The sequence below is a fragment of the Sciurus carolinensis genome, chromosome 16 (genome assembly GCF_902686445.1).
Source record: "Sciurus carolinensis chromosome 16, mSciCar1.2, whole genome shotgun sequence".
NCBI classification, from domain to species: domain Eukaryota; kingdom Metazoa; phylum Chordata; class Mammalia; order Rodentia; family Sciuridae; genus Sciurus; species Sciurus carolinensis.
In genome coordinates, this window is record NC_062228.1 from 63109885 (window position 1) to 63131502 (window position 21618).

General features: G+C 40.6%; 1 pseudogene; it reads right to left on the minus strand.

Annotated features, from left to right (window-relative positions):
* Positions 1–2695: 2695 nt before the first annotated feature.
* LOC124966208 (vomeronasal type-1 receptor 4-like) lies at positions 2696–3557 on the minus strand (annotated as a pseudogene).
* Positions 3558–21618: the final 18061 nt, after the last annotated feature.

Sequence of the window (21618 nt, forward strand, 5' to 3'; positions counted from 1 at the left end):
GTGTTTGTGTTGAATGTAAGATGAGTCCAGGGATTTCTTTATTTTTAAATTTCTATTTACTTTTTTATTTTTACAGACTGCATTTTGATTCATGCTATACAAATGGAGTACAAATTTTTGTTTCTATGGTTGTATACTATGTAGATTCCCACCATTCATGTAATCATACATATACACAGGGTAAATATGTCTGTCTTTTTCACTGTCTTCCATGCCCCCATGCACTCTGCCCTGTCATTTTCCTTTACATAATCCAAAGTTCCTCCATGATTCTCTTACACCCAACACTCCCACCCCCATTAGTTATCACCATTCACTTATCAGAGAAAATATTTGGCCTTTGGGTTTTTGGGATTGGTTTATTTCACTTAGCATGGTATTCTTCAATTCCATCTATTTGCCTGCAAATCCCATAATTTAATTCTTCTTTATGGCCAAATAATATTCCATTGTGCATATACCACTGTTTTGTTACCCATTCATCTGGCTACATTCATAGTACTGACTTCAATATCCATCCCAAAGGGAGGTAACAGGCTATGCTAGTTGCATTTGGGGCAGGGCAGGGCAACAGCAGTCCATATTTCCATTACCATGGCAACAGTTCTTGTTTTGGAGGCAGGGGAGAACACCTGGATGCAGGAAGAAGTTTCCATTTTGCTCTCCACACCAGAGCTCATTGTTCTTGAACTTCTGCTGTGACAAAGGACACAGGAGTGAGACCCTTTCTGTTGTGGGATCCTTGTACCTCAGGATGTGGTGGGATATATTAAGGGTTTTGCTGATGCCTTCAAAAACAGATTCTCAAGCAGAAGGCAGTGATTGTCAAGGTTATGTTGTCAGAGAAGGAAACCCAGAAGAGAATGACAAAGAGATAGAAGCCTCTCAGAAAAGAAATCCCATAGCAAGGGCCCTGTCTATGTTTCCTACTGAAATGTTATATGTTTAGAACTTTAGAATGTTTGCTTTTGGCGTTCTTACCTAATGTGTCTGTTTGCAATAAGTTGTTTTTATTTTTCTTTGTATTACTGTCAAGTTTACCCTTATTTTTATGATACTGGGGATTTAACTCAGGGCTTAAAGCATAGTAGGCAAGGTGGTACCACTGCCCCACAGGTTGACCCCAAGGTTGAACCTTAACATATTTTGCCTTAGACATCAGAGCCAAGCTCCTTTCCATCTTCCCCAGAGTCTTACATTTGGGACAAATTCTCACCATGAGTTCATGAGCTGTCATACTGCTAATGTTCCTGTTGCAACAGATGAACATGGACACATGGTGATCTCAATTTCCTACTGGGAATGGAGTCCAGCCCTTAGCATCAATGAGGAAGGAGGCTGAAAGCTCCACAGGTGCTCCATCAGCTATTTGTAGTTCACATTTTGGGAAGTGCACATTGGAACAGCGTGGCATTCATACAAACCATTTACAAACATACTGGACAGTGTCGCCTAATGCTGAAGAGATCTAAACATGTCCACACCACTTCCACAACTATGCATATGTGCATGGGTTCTTCTGTGGGTCACCAAAAGACTCTCCATAATTTACACACCAAGCACTCTTCCTACACACTCTCATGTGCATCTGTAGTGGACAGTTACATCAATGAAGCTGACATAAACACTGGAATTCAGTGCTGTAAAAGAATTACATTTAAACTACACATGAATTTAAATCAACCAGTAAAATGTAAAGTCAACCAAAACATTTCCTGTTGTATAAGAGTTGCATAAAGTAAACAAGAGTTTACAGTGCTCTCTGCTTATAGATGTCTGGATAATGCTCACCTCAGTAGAGGGTGACCAGAGTGAATCCTGATAAGAAAAATGTGGGCAGAACATGTCCTGATTTCTTGAAGAAGGACTCTTCACAGTGTGTCCAGTTTTTAAAATTCCATCATGCTGTGCAGCAATGACCTGCACATGGCCCTTTAAATAATTCTATCCAAGTCTGGATTTCTTTAAAGTGGAAGGCAGGAATGTAGTCTACAGTTATATTCTCCATATATATATTTATTTGCTTAAAACTGTGACCAGTGTTTTAAAATATGCTGTCATTTATAGGTTAGAAATTAAAATGCAATAATTACACAACTTCCAAAGAAAAACACTGAAAGGTAGAATTCTGTTTGGATTGTTACAGAAGATATTAATATTTAAGAAATTAAAACAGAGCAGGCATCGTGAAGAGTAAACAGTAAGGTGATGAATCTATTTCCATGTGATTCCCTTATTTACTCAGTAAAACAGCCAAAAGCTTTCCTACTGGGAACCAATATTTGTCTATATAGTTAGATAATTTAAAAGAAATGTAAAACATTCATCATATCTGTATTGATATGCATGACACAAAATGTAAGGCAGTATAATAATTCCTTGTTATCATTAATATTATTTTTCATGTAGTTACATGAAAATATTCAAATATTGTAGCATGATGACAATAATCATATTCTGAAACATGGTCACAGAGACACACATGCACACACAGAGTATAATACATTCATAAGAATCGATATATGTGTACACTGAAATTTTTGGGGGTTCTGAATTTGTCTTAATTGTATTTATGATTTTAGGGAAATGAATAAACTAACAGCAGGACATTGAGCGGGTGTATACATGTCACATGATTCTGAGGACATGGGGGAAGTTCTACTCCAGGAGAGCCTACACACATTGATGTCTCTGCTCATGAGAATAAAGGGGCTGAAAGCAGGAAAACATGCATTGGAAAAAGCAGAGATGTGCACCAAGAGCTGAGTGGGGTTACCAGAAACAGCCCACCAAATGTGCATGGTGAAGGACAGCATGTAGAGAGACACAAAGGTGCTCACCAGAAGAAGGACAGATTTAGTAGGTCTGGACAAAGAGGAGGATCTGGGGGAGGGACTGTTTCCATGGAGGTGTTGGAACCTCTGCTTGTGCCTGTACAGGATGAGAACCATGGAGCCACTGGCCCAGGGCATGATCCCCAAACACAGCACATCAGGGAGGGACAGCAAGGCTCCATTTATTACAGAAATATTTCTCTCAAATTTCCCAGCAGAACAGTATCCAAAATCACTTCTCTTTGTGATATTAATGTCAACATTAATTGCAGTTGCATATAAAGGAACAATGATATTTACCAGCATGTGGAGGATCCAGCACAGGAATACACAGGTGCCAGTGTACCTGGGAGCTTTCACTTTGAGCTCTGCCCACCTGGAGTCCCTGGGACTGATGGTGATGGCCTGGAAGACACTCAAGAGACAGGTGCTACTGAAGGACATACCCCTACCCACCCTGTGAACATAGAAAAGAAGTTTGCATCCAAGATCACTGATGAAATGTCTAAACCCAAGAGCTGCCATGGTCTGTGAGACTGCCCTGAAGAGCAGAAATTGTGAGTTGGCTGCAAGCAGGTGCTTAATTATCAAATCTGTGCATCTCACCCTATACCCAGAGAGGTAGAGACAGAGGTAGGAGGAAAGGAGACAGATATTGCCCAGAATACCAACCACAGTCTGGGTTAAGAAGATCATACCCATCATCCAATCCCCAGAGGACATGCTGCCACTGAATGATTATTCCTGCAGACTGATATTTATTTTCGGAGGGAGAGGAACCTGCATGAGGACAACAGGAATGGGCTACATTGAAAATGTTAACTGACATCCAGTGCTTCTACTTACTGTTACTTCCCAGTACAAATATTTACTTAAAGATGTTTCTGTTATTAAGAGCATTCCTACAATAGCATATGTGTCATTGAAGTTATGTAGAAATGTATTAAAGGTATTCCAGGAACAGACATATGTAACCTATTTATTCTTTAGAATTCTTTATATTCTGTGAGGCCATCACTACTTTTATCAAAATGATGAAAATTTAAGTTGAGAGATATTATCTTATTTTTTTCATTTCCTTTTTCTCAGTAATTCAGGGAATTGTTCTTAGTGTCCTGATTCCAAATACTGCATTTAACCCACATTGTCCTACTCTCAAGGAGAGTCAACTGAGTCCTTCCACGTTTCCAAGTATGTATGTAATTGCTACTTTAAAACATGTCATTATTTTGTGCATCAGACATAAGTAAATTTATAATTTTTTACTATTTTCTACTCATGAAGTAGTAATAATTCCACCAGCCAATATCAGTTATAAATAGACTTTAAGGAATGATGATAAAAGTCAGATGAACTGACTGTAGTATTAATTTAGAGGAATCTGCACCAGGATCAGCGTGGCTTGAATCAGGATGAGAGATTATCCCCATCACAGAATTGCCAAGAGAGAATACTTTCTTTTATTACATATAAAAGAGTGAAGAGCACTTACCACAGGGTATATTAAACTTCTGACAGCACACACTTAATTGCAACACATGAAACACTAGTACATGACTTAGTAGGGTAGAAATCCAGCTTTTCAGGATTTGTATAGAAATTAATTATTATAAGTTGTAAATGAACAACTACTCCTATAGTGAGATATGGGGAAATAGAGATGCAAGACAATTATGGGAAATTCATAAGGCATGGAATCAAATGTATTTTGCATGTAAAAAAATAGAATTGGGGTATATATTTAATTTCAAAATACAGATCTCATGTATTTGGTAAAATGGAATGTTTTGATCTATTTTTACATTGCAGAATGTGTCAATCATTTAATTGACACCTCTAAAAGCCCATGAACTTATCTTCTTGAGGATGTGAAAATGTCATATTAGGATTTTACAAAGCAGGGAAATTCATATCTGGATTCATCAAAGTCTAACAACTGACACCTGACACTGGATAGCATAATTCACCTGTTCCTTCCATGCTGTCTCCTGATCCTCAGTACTGAAAACAAATTCACCATCAGCAACAGTCCCTCATGTCCCCAGGTCAGGTGCAATTACTGTCCATTCAGGACCTCCTACAGCAGAGTTGAGGAGATATTTCCATTACAGCCAGCAAAATTCAAGGCACAGAATCTGCACAAAACCAGACAGTTCTTGCAGGCTCATCCTAGTGTATATTATAAGCATGAAGATTATGTAAGTACACTTCTAGTTACTCTCAAAATTGTATCTATGATTGAGGAAAAGCAGGTTGAACAGCTGACTGACTTCAGAATTGCATTCCTTAAGCACCTTGACACTCAAGATTCAGTGTCACATGAATTAACAACAAAAGTCTTTATCATTGATGAGCACACTAATTTCCATTGGGGGCATCAGGCATTGGTGAGGGGTCTGCAACTCTCAACTTCCTACAATAGCTCAGCTCAGTTCTCAGGAGTGTTCACTCCTCCTGATTGGCTTTGATACTGGTGCACATCCAAACTCTAAGATTCCCTTTATCTCACACAACCACTTACCTAGACTGCAACATGCCTCCTTCCCTCACACATTCTTTCAGACTCAAATGTAAAATCCTGGCCTTCCTCCATCCTGCTGACTGGTGTGCACAGGTCAGTGGTCCTCACTGGCAATACCGTGTGGGTGGAGGCTTCCAGACCACAAGATATAGATTTGTGATTCTGTGACTTCATTTCCCTGCAGAGCTGCAATGATCATGTCACCTGTCATGGCAATGACAGTGCAGCTGAGGAAGCTGAGATCTTCAGAACTTTTCCACCATTAACATTAGCATAACAACTTCTAGCTCCTAACTGGCATGTCCAAAGAGACTTGGCAGTGTCTGGGGAGGCTCTTTCCTTCATCTGTGGACACAGATCGGAGAGAACATAGAGGAGAGCAGGGAAAGCTGTAGTGTTTATGGTTAGATTTCTAGATAAAGAAAATGAGACTATGTACCCTCATTTGTATATTATTACGCCATTATGAGCTTGCAAAGTTTGTCATTTTTAGCAACAGAGAGAAAATGGAGAGCATTAAGGGAAAATGTAGATACAAAAAGAAGAATAGTGCATGTTCTCATATGTAGAACTTTAACTTGTAAATGTTGAAGAGTGAATACATGGGGCAAGGAGAAGTGAAGGACAGGTGGAAAGAGGAAGGGTAACAGGAACAGCTGTGCAGTTGTACAAGACAGCTTCTACCTAGTGTCTTTGGGGGATGAGCAGGAGGATCATAAGTAATGTAGGAAGAACTTGTTTCAATAAAAAAGAATTTAAAAATAGGGATGGGGGTGTGGCTCAGCAGTTAAGTGCTCCTGGGTTCAATCCCCAGTATGAAAAAAAAAGTATGTACACACACACACACACACACACACATATATATATATATATATATATATATATTATATATATATCTTCTAATATTCAATAGCACAGTACAGTAACTACACCTGACATATTTTAGTTGGGTAATTCGTGTCATCTTTTGGGGGAGTATTTTGAATGTTTCCAATACAAAGAAATGATAACTGTGTTATGTGATAGATATACCTATCATTCTGATATGGTATACATGTATGAAACATCACACTGTGCCCTAAATAGGTACAATTTTATTTCTATTGGATATTTTTAAATCTATCTTCAGAGAAATCTATATATAGTGTGATCATAAATATAATGTACCCATAAATATGTGACTGCCTTAGTAACTAGGGAAAAAAACACTCAAAAAATCAGTGGACCAAAACCTTGACCTTGCTTTTCCCAAACTATAAAATGTTAATAAACAAATAAGTGTAATTATTCTGTATTTTAAGGACTGCATGTACTTATCATTCAATATTCATAATTGGTATTTGAGATGGGTGCATAGAAGGTAGCATATGCTAACTGAAGTCATATGTTGGGGCTATCATGATGGAATTATTGCTCTTAAACCAGAGACACCAAAGTTTTATCCCTCTTGAGGCATGAGAACACAGTAAGAAGGCCACTGTTATTGTTTAGATGTGAGGTGTACACCCAAAGCTCATGTGTGAGACAAGCAAGTCATAGAGAAGAAACAATTGGGTTAGGACAGCATTGACTGAATCACTGGATTAATTCCCTGATGGTATTCACTACATGGCAATAACTAAGTGGTGAATCCTCTGATAGGATTAACTAAGTGGTAACTGAAGGCAGGGAAGTAGTTGCTGGAGGAGGTGGCCATTGGCAGTGTGAATTTGGGATATATATTTTGTCCCTGCATGGGAGTGAACTCTCTCTCTCTCTCTCTCTCTCTCTCTCTCTCTCTCTCTCTCACACACACACACACACACACACACACACACACACACTCTCTCCAGCAGGACAGGACTCTAAGACCCAAGGAGAGAAATTGGATGTAGAAGACTTGGGGAAGTGCACAGAAACATCTTGGAGTGATCAAGGAACATAGAGAAGAAAATACCAGAATTTTTTGTCTTTCTCTAATAAGGTTTCATGTTTTGAATCATTACCTTTTTATCTTACTTTACAGAATATGTTTGAGTTTGCTACATCATGTTATATTTACTATAAGTGAGCCTGGACACACAGTGTTCATAAGAATGAATGGGCTAGCCATGGGAAGACATGCATTGGTGAAGGCAGAGGTGTGGACCAGGCACCACACAGTTTTATCAAACACAGAAAAGGAAACATGAATGATGGAAGAGAGGGCATAGGAGAACATGAAGACACTAATCAGGGCAAGGATATTTTGTGTAGCTCTGTTCTTAGAGGTAGAATTTCATGACATGTGGTGTCAATGAATATGGTGGACATGTTGCATGTGCCTGTGCAGAATGAAAACCATGGAGCCACTGCCCCAGATTTTCCAAACACAAAATGTCATGTGAGAAAGTCAATGCTGCAAACACTGAGTCTGAGTCTTTGTCCTGAAGCACAACTGAAATTCTATACCTCTGCTGACATTGTTGTTACTCTGTCAGTTATAAGCTTAGGAGCTCTGATATTTAGTAGCATGTGCAGGATCCAGTAGAGGATATTAAAGGGACTAATGTACTTGAAGCCCTGCCCACCTGGAGTTTCTGAGACAGATCATAATGTACTGAAGGATACTGAAGAAGGAGGTGGTGGTAACAGTCACACCTCTGGCCACTCTGTGAACATAGAAAACAAGCTTGCATCCAAGATCAATGAGAAAACATCCCACCCCAAAAGTTGCCATGATCTCTGGGATTCCTCTTGAGACAGTGACCAAGGAGTTGCCACAGTAAGATGCCTGACAATCAGGTCAGTGGACCTTGACCTCAATCCACTGAGGTAAAGGAAGGCATGATGAAAAAAGAGTGAGAAATTCCCTAGGTTTCCAATGACAATCTGAAAAAGGAAGATTATTTCAAATCTCAAATCCATCATACTATTGTGCAGGACTTCAATTAATCATTAAAAACAGGATACTGTACCAAATGAAAAGTTATAGGGTACATGTGTCATAGAAAATAAAATTCAAAGTTCTTCATGTTTCATTAGTTCTTCTTATTAATTAATTACTAACACAGATTTTCATTGATAACACTTTTCTAACATCTGTGTGTTTGTATAGCATTTACATTGCATGGCCCATTGTGATTCATGGTTTATTATTATAAAATTTAATAATAATATTTAATAACCAAAAACTTCTTCCTGAAGACCTAATAATACTATTTTTATACATAAAGACAATTTGGCTCCAGGCATGGTCATACACGTTTTTAATCCAAATGACTCAGGAGGCTGACACTGGAAAGATCAAAGTCATTCTCAACAATGTTGTGAAACCCATTATCAAAACTTAAATGCAAAGGGTTGACAGTGTAACTAAGTGGTAGTTTTCTGGGATTATCCCCAGTGCAACATTAAAAAAATTATTCAGTAAAAAATAATATTCTGTGACTCATCCAAATATCAATAAAAAGGTTTTGCACCTAGCAGCCATGATGCATTTACGGTGCTCATTTCTGTTCTATGTCATCATAGGTAAATGCTGTTCAGTTAGTATTCCAAACATATGCATACTTTGTCATATTGGAACTCTGCTGATTAAATGTGATAACTGTTTTCTATAAATAATTCATTTTATACCCAGTATGTCTTCTGAATGAAGATGCAAAGCATTTAATAAAATATATGCACACCCCAATAATTTCCTGTGATCAAATTTGTTTTAGTGAATGGGAACCAATATTAGTATAGCAACAGAAATAATCTCATAATATTTTGCTAATGTTATCAACCACAGAAACTGTTTTGCTCTAAACTAAGGTATGTGGCACTTTAAGAAGCAGCAATCTTATGGTAGAATTAATTTTGCTTCATCAGATAGCATATGATGGTGGATTTCTCAGTTTACAAAAGAAAACAAAAGGTAACGTATCATTTGGGAACTATGTTAAAACACAGGAACAGTATGCAGAAGGGAAGGTGGAAGTATCAGATCCTCTAAAAACAAAGGAAAAGTAAAGTGAAGCCTGAAAAAGTCATTAGGATTTTTACAGTCTGACAAAGTATTATAACAAACATTTCAACCTGAACATGAAAAATCCTTAATTCTTAAGCTGTGTGAATCACTTATACATAAGGTTAACTTTTCCTGCAAATTCCTTTCTCTTATTTCAGGGAGGAAAACTGTCTTACCATGATCAATACAGTACAAATATTGTCAGAGAGAACAAATTGACATCTCCATTAATGTCATCAAACCTAAATGGAAGAAAACTCACTACACTCCAAAAACTGATATTTGTTGAGATAGAAGAGAGGAGGACCCAGTTGACACCCACAAATTCATCACTGCAGACATGGAACTTGGACTGAAACAACACTGGGCACCCTAACTTCCCTGCTGTGTTGCAGAGCAGGTCAAAGAATCCACTGGATTCTGAATCACAGTCTCAGTGCTCACAGAGAGCAGCCCTCAGTACTATTTGGAACAAATTCCCATGACCATTAGTGTGAGCACTGCTGTTAAAGGGTGTTAGAAGCAAGTGGAGGCTGGGGTAGGGTCTCAGACTGCAGTGTCTCTCAGCAAGCTCAGTCTATGTCCCTTTTGCTCCTTCCTGGGTGACTTTGCCACCCCAGATGGACTGCATCTCCAAACATAATGCCTAAGCAGACACCCATTCATTTATAGCTAATCAACTTACAGGCTGTTTCATAGGCTGAAATGGGGATACACACCAACTGTTTCCTGCTTCCAGAAAGATAGGCCCAACCAATGGTCATGACACCTTGTGTCATGTGGGAGGGAGGCAGCCAGACCCTGAGGCTGGGCCCTCCACCCTGTGATCTTAACTCCCTACAGAAACACAATTATCACTTCAATATAGTTTTAGCAACAGTGCTTGAATGTGCTGTTGACACTAATATGACTTCCACTTTATCCCAGGTCCCATTTCCCACAATTAGAAGTTTCTATGATCATGACTGAGGAGAGACCGTGTGAGTGTTTGGAAATATACTTCCTTTGCCTTAATGTCTAGGTCAGACACAGCCTAACCTGCTGATATGGAACATGAAGAGACCTGACAGATGAAGGATTCAGAGTGAAAAATTTTTATAATTTTTCTTTTTAATGAGAGATAAAAATTATATGTGTGCTTGTTGTGTCTATATATATCATATTTCCTTTACCATTAATCTATTAAGGGGTTGCTAAGTTCACCCCTTATGTTGGTTATTAGTAAAATGCTGTAATGAGCATGAGAATGTAGACATCTTTTCAGCATACCAATTTCATTTGCCTGAAATTTATACCCAGAGGGGTGAGATGGTTAAGTATTATGGTAGTTCTATTTTGGATTTCTCTATATATTTTGCCACAATGGCTGCACTGATTTACTTTCTCAAGAACAAGAGTTAAGGATATAGCTCAATTTCTAGAGTGATTGCCTTCCATGCACAATGCCTTTGGGTTCAATCCTCTGCATGATACACTCAAAAAGGATATGTAAGAATTCCATTTTTATCATGTACTCTTTAACATCTTTATCTTTGGTCTCCTTCCTTAATAGCCATTCAAACAGTATGTGGTCACATCACATTGTGGTTTCAACTTGCACTTTCCTGATAATTAAAGAATATAAAATTATGCTTACACCCATTTACCATTTGCTTCCTTTCTTGAGAAATGTCTATTCAGGTACTTTGCCAGCTGTATAAATTATCTGTTGATTATCAACCTCATCAAAGCAAACAATGAAACAGGGAAGAAGTCTACAAGAGATAAATATTTGACAGAATAGGAGAACAACTGTAAGGTTACCAGCAGATATCCAAGTGGGAAGCAATGAAGGCCAGAACAGAGGATTTATTCAAAGTGCTGAATGAGACTGGGATTGTAACTCAGTGCTGGAGTATTTCTCTGGAGCCCTGCTTTCCATGCCCAAGATTACATTTAAAAAAAAAAAAAAAAAACCTTTTTTTCTGAATGACTGAAAACAAACAACCATGAAAAATTTATCTAGAAACTATCCTCCAAAAATAAAGGGATATAAAAATTTTCCACAAACCGGGGGATATTTATAATGGTTCCTTCTGCCCCAGTGCAAATGCTGAGGGAATCAACACATTGAACTGAAAATTAAAATGATGGCACAGAGACACAAAACCACATGAAGTTCTGACCTGAATGAGATTAAACCTTAGTGTGCTTTAGATTTGCATCTGCCTGATTGCTAGAGATTTTGAATATCTTTTCATGTATTTGATGGCCATTTGTGTTTCTTCTTTTGAAAAATATCTGTTCAGTTCCTTTGCCCATCTTTTGATTGGGTTATTGTTTTAGTTACTGTTTGACTTGTTGCTAAGCTTTTCGAATTCTTTATACATGATGGATATTGATCCTGTTAAAGGATTAACTTATAAAGATATCCCCCATTCTTTACACTCTCTTTGTGCTTGTTTGCTATGCAGAAGCTTTTGATGACCTCCCACTAATTGATTCTTGGTTTTATTTCTTGGGCTTTAGAGCTGTCATTTTAACAAATTATTTTCTGAAGTTGTAAATGGAAAGAAAGCCTTATTTTATTTATTTATTTTATATGGAGATAAGGATTGAACCGAGTGCCTCACAGGTGCTAACAAAGTGCTCTACCCCTGAACTACAGTCCCAGCCCTTTAGAGTTGTTTATAAGGAAGTCAGGGATGCATCAAATATGTTGGATGGTCAACCAAACGTTTTTCTTGTAGCACTTGCATTGTTTCTGGTCTAACACAAAACTCTTTGATCGACTTTGATTTTACTTTTTTAAATTGATTTATTTCTTCTAATTTGCTGGACATGACATTAGAATGTGTTTATATCTTTTGATAGATGATAACTAAATGGAATGTTTGTGCAGGGTGACACATACGGATTGAGTTTCATTTTCTAATAATGATATCCACTTTTCCCACCACCATTTGTGAAAAGGATATATTTTATGGGCAATTTTTCAACTATCAGATGACTGTAAGAAGGTCAGTTTGTCTCTCAGTTTTCACTACTCCATTTGTCTTCAGTTGGACTTTAAAGCCAATTTTATGCCAGTTTTGTTGCTATAGTTCTGTAACATACTTCAAGATCAGATACTGTAATGCCTCTTACACTGATCTTCTCGCTCAGGATTTCTTCAGCTTTTCTGGGTCTCTAATTCTTCCAAATGAATTTTTGAAATTTTTTCAAACATATGTGCAAGATAAACCAAAACTCCAAAGTGGAACTGTAACATTTCTTTGGGTGGCCAAACAATGAGGCACCTTCAGCAAATGTTAAGAAAATTGGACATCACTAACCATGCCTCTGTTCCTGCCAGGGAGGAAACCTCACCCGAGTGCAGAAAGGCAGTATTCACATCTCAGGATATTCATTCCCACCAATGGTTATGCACAAGACCCCTGCTGGTATTGTTCAAAGTCCAAGTCTGGCTTTCTCACCAACGGTGGCTGCATACTTTGGTCTCTGTGGGTCTCCTTAGACCAACCAGGCTGCACACCTAAGGAAATTCAAGAATGATTGAGATTGCACACACATGACTTAGGTCACCATCTAGTGTTCAAATGGAAGCAGTGACCCTGGGTTAAGGAAAAGTCTGCAAAGGACCAGGATGAAGAAATGACATTAAGAAGAGTGATACAAACCAAGCTAGACAGACAACACTGGAAAAAATACCAACTTTTGAAATGCAAAACATAGACATGAGTGCACAGGAACCAAGGCCAAACAGAAAACCATTCTCTCGCCAAATGAATCAAGCATGACCACAAAGACTGACTTGCATAAAGATGGGAGAAAATTCAAACCAAGAATTGAAAACGACTGTTTTGAGAAAACAATGACCTCCAAGAAAAACAGAAAAGCAATTCAGAAATTTGATAAAGATGTTGAAATAATTCTCAAACATCAAATGAATATTAGGGACCAGAATAACACCTTGAATTAATGTCAGACACACTGGAGAATCTAAAGAGCAAAATTAATCAAGTTGGAGAAAGAATCAGTAAATCTAAACACAGGCCAGATGAAAACACACGGTGAGAGGGAAAAAATAGTGAAGAGAAATAAAGTCAACATTCAGAACCTCAAAACAATCTTAATTCAGCTGCTGCAGTGCACACCTGTAAGCCCAGCAAATTCAAAGACTGAGACAAAGGACTGCAAGATCAAGTCCAGGCTGGGCACCACAGGTGTCCCAAACATAAAATGTAAAAAAAAAAGACTAAGGAAGAAGCTCCACAGTAAATTGCCCTTGGGTTCAAGGGATAAGAGAGGAAATGAGAGGGGAGGGGAAGTGACTGGGTGGGGTGTGGGGGAGGGAGATGTGAAAAAGGGAAGGAGAGAAGAGGATAGGGGAAGGGAGAAAACCATGGGCAAAAATGCTGAGGCAGAGCTCCAGGGTAGAACATTTGACTAGTATGCCTGAAATCCTGGATCCTATTTCCCAGACATACGATAAAAAATGAAAAGACAAAGACGCCCAGGCCCACCGGCTCTCGGAGTGCATGGATTCCCGCACCAGGAACGTCTCCCACGACTCTGGCCTGTGGCTGTGCACCATTGCACGCTGGGGAAAAAAGTCGGGGCGATTCAGCTACCTGAACTCCCGGGATCCGGACTACGTTTCGCAGAGGTCTCTGGGCCCAGGCGGTTAGGGATGTGCACCGCTAGAATCTAGGAAAAAACAGTCCAGAAGCTCCATTTCTGGAACGCCGGTCTTGGACTACATTTCCGAGAGGGCTCCGGGGCACCAACCAGGAGCGCCTGCAGAGGTGCATGTTGGGAGACGGGATGTTTGAAAGGGGCTCCTCCTGGAGGCCCTCCCGAGCTCTCAAACCCACCGTCCCCTCCTGAGGCGAGGCGGGAGCGGGTCTGCCGCAGCGGGGAACTGTTGGAGCGCAGGAGGACCCTCACGGGGTGTGGTGGGGAGGGCGCGAGGACAAGGACCCGAGGGAGGAGACCCGAAAATCACCTGCCCGAATGGGGAGCCGCGGAGAGGCCGCAGCGACTGTGTGAGTGGCAGGCTCTGGGCGGGTCCTGTGGGGACTGAGGCAGTGGCCTCTGGTCACCTCCCTCGGGGCGCCGAGGGCCCGCAGCCCCGCTCTCAGGAGGCCGGCGGGCGAGCTGCTGTGGGAATGTGGAAGAGCAGCGCGGGGTGCGGCCAGGGAGAAGCTCCGCAGCCGCATTTCCCGCCTTTCTCCAGATCCCCACCTTCTCCTAAAGCTGCCAACCCTGTGGGAACTGCGGAAGGGACGAGGCTCGTGCCTTCGTCTGCTTTCAGAGGTCCTGGGGCTGCAGCGATTGAGAGAAGCCCTCTCCCGCGCCCATCCTTGGTGTCAGAGCTGCGCTGTCCGGCTGTCAGGTTGGTGTCCATATAGGCCCCTGGGCGCCCTCTGGTGGCGCCTCCTCCGACCTGGCTGTTGGTTTGGGGCTTCTGTCTCCAGTTCCACGTGCAGGTGGTCGACGCTCAGGTGGGCTGGGTACTGTGTGCCAGGACAGCCTCATTTCCTGGCCGAGTTGTGAGTGTTCCCTCCTGTGGGCGAGACGTGCCCAGTCCCTTCCACCGCTCTGAGAGGAAGGGGAACCAGGAGGCGCACTGACGTTAGCTGCAGACCTGCAGCCCTATGGGTAGGTCTGCTGTGTAGTTTGACATCCATGAGACTGATGGCCACCTACACAGGGAAGGTGCAGTCAGGACTGAGCATCAGTACCCGGAATGAGAAACCACAACCTGGATCAGGCATTGAGCAGCAGGTGTCTACACACTGTATTAGTACTCAGAACAGGAATGAGGTCAGAGTCACACAAGGCATATAATCTATTAGATGATGAGATTGCAGTTTCCTGAATGTGGAGAATCCAGGGTAGAAAGGCAAGAGAAGCTTCTGAAATATTCAAGAAAGTGAGAGGTAGAGAGGCAGGAGAATGGTAGTAGGTGTTGCCTGTAAGGAGGTATAAAAATGAATTAAAAGTAATGAAAAACAAGAGTGGAAGAGCACACAGGAGAAGTTGGCTATGAGTGATGGATGAGAGGGAAGAAGGGGCTGTAAGAGGAACAAATACCTAGTGATGACCAAACAATGTGAGAGCAAAATAACACAAACCCATGTATAATGAAATTCTACCCAGGTTAGATCAAGGTTAACTAAAAAATATAAGCAGAAAACAACAATATCATGAAAGTAAAATTATATGAATAAGTATACACATATGTTAGCATACATATATGTGTATATTTTAAGCTGTTCACAGAAAGAACACAAACACCTACAGCACTCACACATACACACATACACACACATACAAAAGAAACCTCAAAGAATAGAAAAGAGCTAAAATACAATGAAGTGACATTTCCTAACATTTTACATGCTAATCTTTCAAAATTTAAAAATGGGGAAGAATATGGAAAAACAATTCAAAAAAGAAAAACATTAATGAAAAATAAAAGGTTTCTTTACATTGAGGTGACTAAAACTGTTGACAAAGATGGATTTTCATTCTTTTTACTTTTTGATTTCTGAAACCCTTGGGTCAAGGGTTGAGGGCTGTTAAGTAATACTTGGTCATCCTCACCTGATTGTCAGCCATAGTGGCCAGGAGCCAGGCTGGTTGTCATACCTGTCAGCTTCCCAACCTACAGTATGTGTGGCATACATTACAGAATGCTGACAACTTGGCAATTCCTTTAGCAGGGTTGGTGTCAAGTTCTCCACTGGTGGTTCCTCTAGTTGGGGTATAACATTCACTGTCCTTTGAGCTCTATTAGTGGACATTAGGAATTTGATTCATAGCTTCTATTTCTGGGGACATGCTGGTCTCTACCGGTTGTCTGGATCACAGGAACCTCCAGTAAAACCCACTGTTAAGGTATAGGCTCAAAATCTCCCCACTATTAGTGTTAAACCTAAAAGGTTTAACACTCACCACTGTGAATATAAATGACTGGGTATCAGTGCTGGAGTGCAGATGCTCCTGTGGAGCTGTTATTGACATATTCCCAGTAGATCATATGGGACACCAGCAACAAAGGGAGCTCTCTCTCCTTGATATCCCAAGTTTGTATGCTCTAGGCACAATTTTCTTTACACCCATTTTATTCACTGTGTATCAGGCAAACTGGTCATTACAAACAAGTTTCTGTGTTCCCTGGAAACTTCTTTTATGAGTGGCTGATCTCTCTCTGCTCACCACACTGAATTTATAGGAGTTTCCCACAACAATAAATGTTCTCCAAGTTCCTGCCAAGCTATCTGCCTGTGGGCCTATGGATTTCGGAAGGTTTTCCCTCAACCACTTCCCCCACTGATTCTGGATTCTTTAAGATCAGTCTCCCTCTCTGTTCCACAGGTTTGCCCACATCCATTATTTTAAAATATTTTCTCATTGCAATTTGCTCTCTCCCTGCCTTCTTTCCCTTTCACCTCCACAGCCACAGCTACTGCTGCTGCCAGGCAAGTGGCACATCTCTTACTCATTACTTCTTATGTTCAAGTTTTCTGACATTCCGTATCTGTGTGGTTTCTATTACTGTCCATTATAACTTTCAGTGAGTTCCCTTCACACTCATCTCACAGAGGAGCAGTGTTCTGCTGTCTAAGAATGGTGCAAAGGAACTACTTACTAGGAAGTGCATTCTTCCTCTAATCAACTGTGTTCTCCCACCAGCCTTCCTTCTAGACACCATTTTTCCTAAGCATGTCATGCCATTTGCCAACATTTTACCCATAGTGTAACTTCTTTCCAAACAGGATGAAATCATCTCACTGCCTCATCAACTACATGTATAATATACGAAATAGAGTTTTAATTTCAACAATAGCTACAACATGGTACCAGAGGGAGATTACATCAATATGTGATGCCAATTCCTTTGCTTATCCTTAAGGAACAACTCATCTATTAAATTCTGTTACATTTTTTAATCATGTTTCATCCAGTGGAACCAGCACGGAGAAAGGAGACATCACTAATCTTTAGTTTGACGAGATTTATTGTGTCCTCCCTGTTTCTCTATCTCCTTTGTTCTTCTCTATCTTCCTTCTTCTTCCCTCTCCCTCTGTCCTCCCCCAGGCTCCTATCTTATCAGCCAATTATAGCAAAGCTTTCTCTCATGCAGGAGAGCATGCAGAGGAATGCCAGCATAACACTATATAAATCATGAGCTGTCCACGCACGGCATGATATTAGATAGCCAATACTTGAGCTTGGCGTTAACACGTCATAAGTCTCAAAGGAACTAGTAAGCAAGCAGCCTTTGGGGGTACTTCCTTATTTTGTTAGCCAGTGCCCTTTGGCTCACTGCCAGGCGCCACCTTGTCCAAGACGGCCCTCAACAGGCTCCCCCTTTTTATTATTAAAAGAAAAGGACAGTGACTGTGTCTGTCTTAGATGCCAGAGTCAGACTTTATCCTTACTTGTCATTGGGAATCAAAGAGTTGTTGGCATGCTTTGATCCCTGTCTTAGGTTGGTATAAAGTCCACCCGGTGCTTACCCATCTTTGACTACCAGATCTCTAATTGGGAGAGCCAAATCTGTGGATCAGAGCCTTGGTCCATGGCCATAAGGGCTTGCCGTACTACTAAGGCTTGCTGTCTTTGATGACTCCTTAGAGACAACAGATATCTGAGAAGCAATAATAACAGCAAGAACAACAATCCCATCATAGCAAAACTTCCCATCCATTGTTTACCAAATTGAAATGCTGACTTTAAGAAACTAATGGCTTCTGGCATACCTGGGACCTTGACCTGAGTACTATTTATCATAAATATAGAATTTCTTAATAGGGTAGCCAAATTACTAAACTCTTTAGTCCATATCCCATTAAGCATGCTTCCAAGCTGTTTGGACAGATTTCCAGCAGCAGTAATATTAGAATAGGGTATAGGGGTAACACATAGTGCTTGGGCATGCACTAGAGAGTCCGTCTGTGTGGTAACAGCCAACATGTCCACTTATTCTTGTAGTAAGTCCACTCTTTGGTTTAGAATCAGGATTCCAATGGTAAGATGTGCATTGATGTTTTCCTGGGCTGTCAATGCTTCGGCAGTGGCGCGTGACAGATTGTCGATCGCATGAGCAGTAGGAATAGCAGTTCCTAGGGCAAGTCCAGCAGCAGTGGCAGCAACCGCAGCAGCCACCACAGCAACAGCAATGGCTACAATTGCTGAGATACCAAAATCTCTTTTTGCTCTCACAGGTAGGAAATTCCACTCACTATGATTTAAGGTCACTGGGACTGGAATAAATTTAGGAATCCTGGCAATCACAGCCAGAGGAAATAATGAAGCATTCCAACAACTAGAAACATAGCACTCTTGGTTAGCACAGTTAAGGACCTAAGTATCATTATCATTGTTATTAATAATGTTAATATTAAACTTAGAACTGTTAGACAGAATGAACACAAATGGAGACATGGCACATATGGGAGTAGGGGGGGAAAGATTGATTAAAGGAAGTGAAATTGGCCTTGCACCCTGTATAACTATAAACAGGTGTATTACTTCCCTCTATATAGTCTTGCTTTTGACTGCACGTTTATTGAATGAGAGAAAGATTGCCTCCCTGTATCATGGCGATTTCTGAGGTGGCTAACAAGAGGAAGCAAAGACTACCTCTTAACTTGAAGTTTAGACTAGTATTAAGTGGCTTACAGTGGAATCAGCTGGTAAGGGATACCTAGAAGTTCTGTACTAGGAAATAATTGAAGGAAAACTTGTGTGCCATGAGTGATATATCCCCAAAAGTTTTAGGAAGAGCTAACAACAGCAGACTTACCACCATCACCATCATTTTGCGTTTTGGTGCCATTTTCTTTTTTATGGATAGTTCTTACCAAGTGCTCCGGGACCCAGATAGGTTGTTGTTGGTCCTGAGGAAAAACACAAACAGATCCTCTCCCCCAGATTAATACTGGGTCAGGTCCTTTCCAGGACCCAGTCAAGATGTCTTTCCACATTGCTTGTGGATGGCCACCAGACGTTCCACTAAAATGTCTATCAGCCGCAGTTCAGCCCATAGCATCCAAAGTTAAAAAATTGAGGGTGAATAAAGCAAGGTTAAGTCAGTTCTTGGGAGGGGCGAATGCCCCTCTTCCCCCTTTTTGTTTAGTTAAGCAGACTTTTAATGTTTGATTAGCCCTTTCCACGATAGCTTGTCCTTGTGGATTGTAGGGCAATCCTGTAGAATGATAGATATTAAACTTTGAACAAAACTGTTGAAATGAAGAAGTATACACAGGCCCATTATCTGTTTTAAATGATTTTGGCCTTCCCATAGTAGCAAAGGCTTTAAGGCAATGACTGATTATATCTTTTGTCTTTTCTCCTGTATGAGTGGTAGCAAATATATATCCTGAGTAGGTATCTACAGTTACATGTACAAATCTTAAAGTACCAAATTCAGGGATATGGGTGACATCCATCTGCCATAGATGATTTGGAAGGAGTCCTCTAGGGTTGACTCCAAAATGAGGAAAGGATAAATGAGGTGCACAGGCAGGACACTGTTTTACTATATTTCTGGCTTGTTCTTTTGTAATATTATATTTTATTTTGAGAGTAGTAGCATTGACATGAAAATCTTTATGGAAATTAATTGCTTCTTTCACAATATTAAGCACATGTTCTTTCCCTCAGTAATTTCTTTAGTTCTACCTCTCTCTTTTGAAAAATACTTTTATTAGTGTATTACATAATACTGGGGTTCATTTTAACATATTCATACATTTATATCACATGATTTACTTCATTTCATTTCCTTGTACTTCTCTACTCCCTCATATCCTTCTGGACATGACCCCTTTGTCTGCTAATTTTTTGTCTATTTATTTTGGATAATAGCTTCCTTAACCCTTTTAATAACACATAATAATCTTGAGAATAGCTTAATTCATTGTGCTTATTAATACATGCCTATGACATCATGTGATTAGTTTCACTCTGCAGTATCCAGGCAGTCATATGTGCACTGCATGTTTTTCTGTTCTCACTGTAGGTGACTGTGATGGACTTTGGAGGTTTTTGACTGTGCCCAGTGCAGTTTTGGAATATTATTCAGCCATAAAGAATAATAAAATTATGGCATTTGTAGTCAAATGGATGAAATGGAGAATATCATGCTAAGTGAGATAAGCTAAACTCAAAAAACAAAGGAGGAATGATCTCTCTGATAAGCAGATGATGACACATAATGGGGGTGGGAGGGGCAAGAACGGAGGAAGGAGGGACTGTAGAGAGGGGAAGAGGGGTGGGAGGGATGGGGGAAGGAAAATGTAACAGAATGAATCAAACACCATTACCCTATGTAAATGTGTGATTACACAAATGGTATGTCTCTACTTCATGTACAGAGAAGCATGTATCCCATTTGTTTACAATAAAGATAAATTCAAAAAAGTAAAATTTAAAAAACATCCTAAACTTCAGTTCTTTGTACAGTACCCAATTTAATAGCAATATTTTCAAATTGTTTTGATTCGACCTCTGGAAGATGTAGTGGTCACTGAGTATATTAAGATCATGTTCTCATGGGGTGAGCTATTGTGTTACACTCTTGCTTTATGACATAATATTCTGCATCAACACAATCATAAAAGCAATATAGCAGCTGATCATAAACTGAATTTTGTAAATCTGTGAGTCAAACAAATCTTTTATTAAGTAGGATGGCATCAAATAAAAGATTCTGTAAAGCAAGGAATTCATTAAGACATAAAGAGAAAACCTGAAGGAGCTGCGTGACGAGCTGTTTGAACTCAGAACAACTACTCCAGAACACTGGTGGCCTGCCTGGAGGAGGAGAGCGGTGGGATGCTTGGTCTGGGAGTGACTGCATCAGGGCCATGGGTGGTTGACAGAGGAGGAGGCGAGTGGTGAGTTGATTGGACTAGAAGCGACCACTCCTAAACACCGGTGGCCTGCCTGGAGGAGGAGCGTGGTGAGTCACTTGGTCTCGGAGTCACCGCTCCTGAACACCCGGGGGGCTACCCCAAGGAGGAGGAGGAGGAACAGGGTGGGTCACTTGGATTTGGAGTGACTGCCTAGGGCTATGGGTGGTTGGCAGGAGGAGGAGACCCGAAGTGAGTTGTTTGGACTCCTAGTGACTGCGTCGGAAACCGGGCGGCTGTCCGGAGGAGGAGTTGTGTGGCGGGTCTCTGGGTATCGGAGCTATTGTACGGGGCTCCAGGTGGTGGCTCAGAGGAGGGGCTGCATAGCCAGGCGATTGGTGCAGAGCAGGGTCCCAGGAGCTAGGTGGCTTCTAGCTGGAA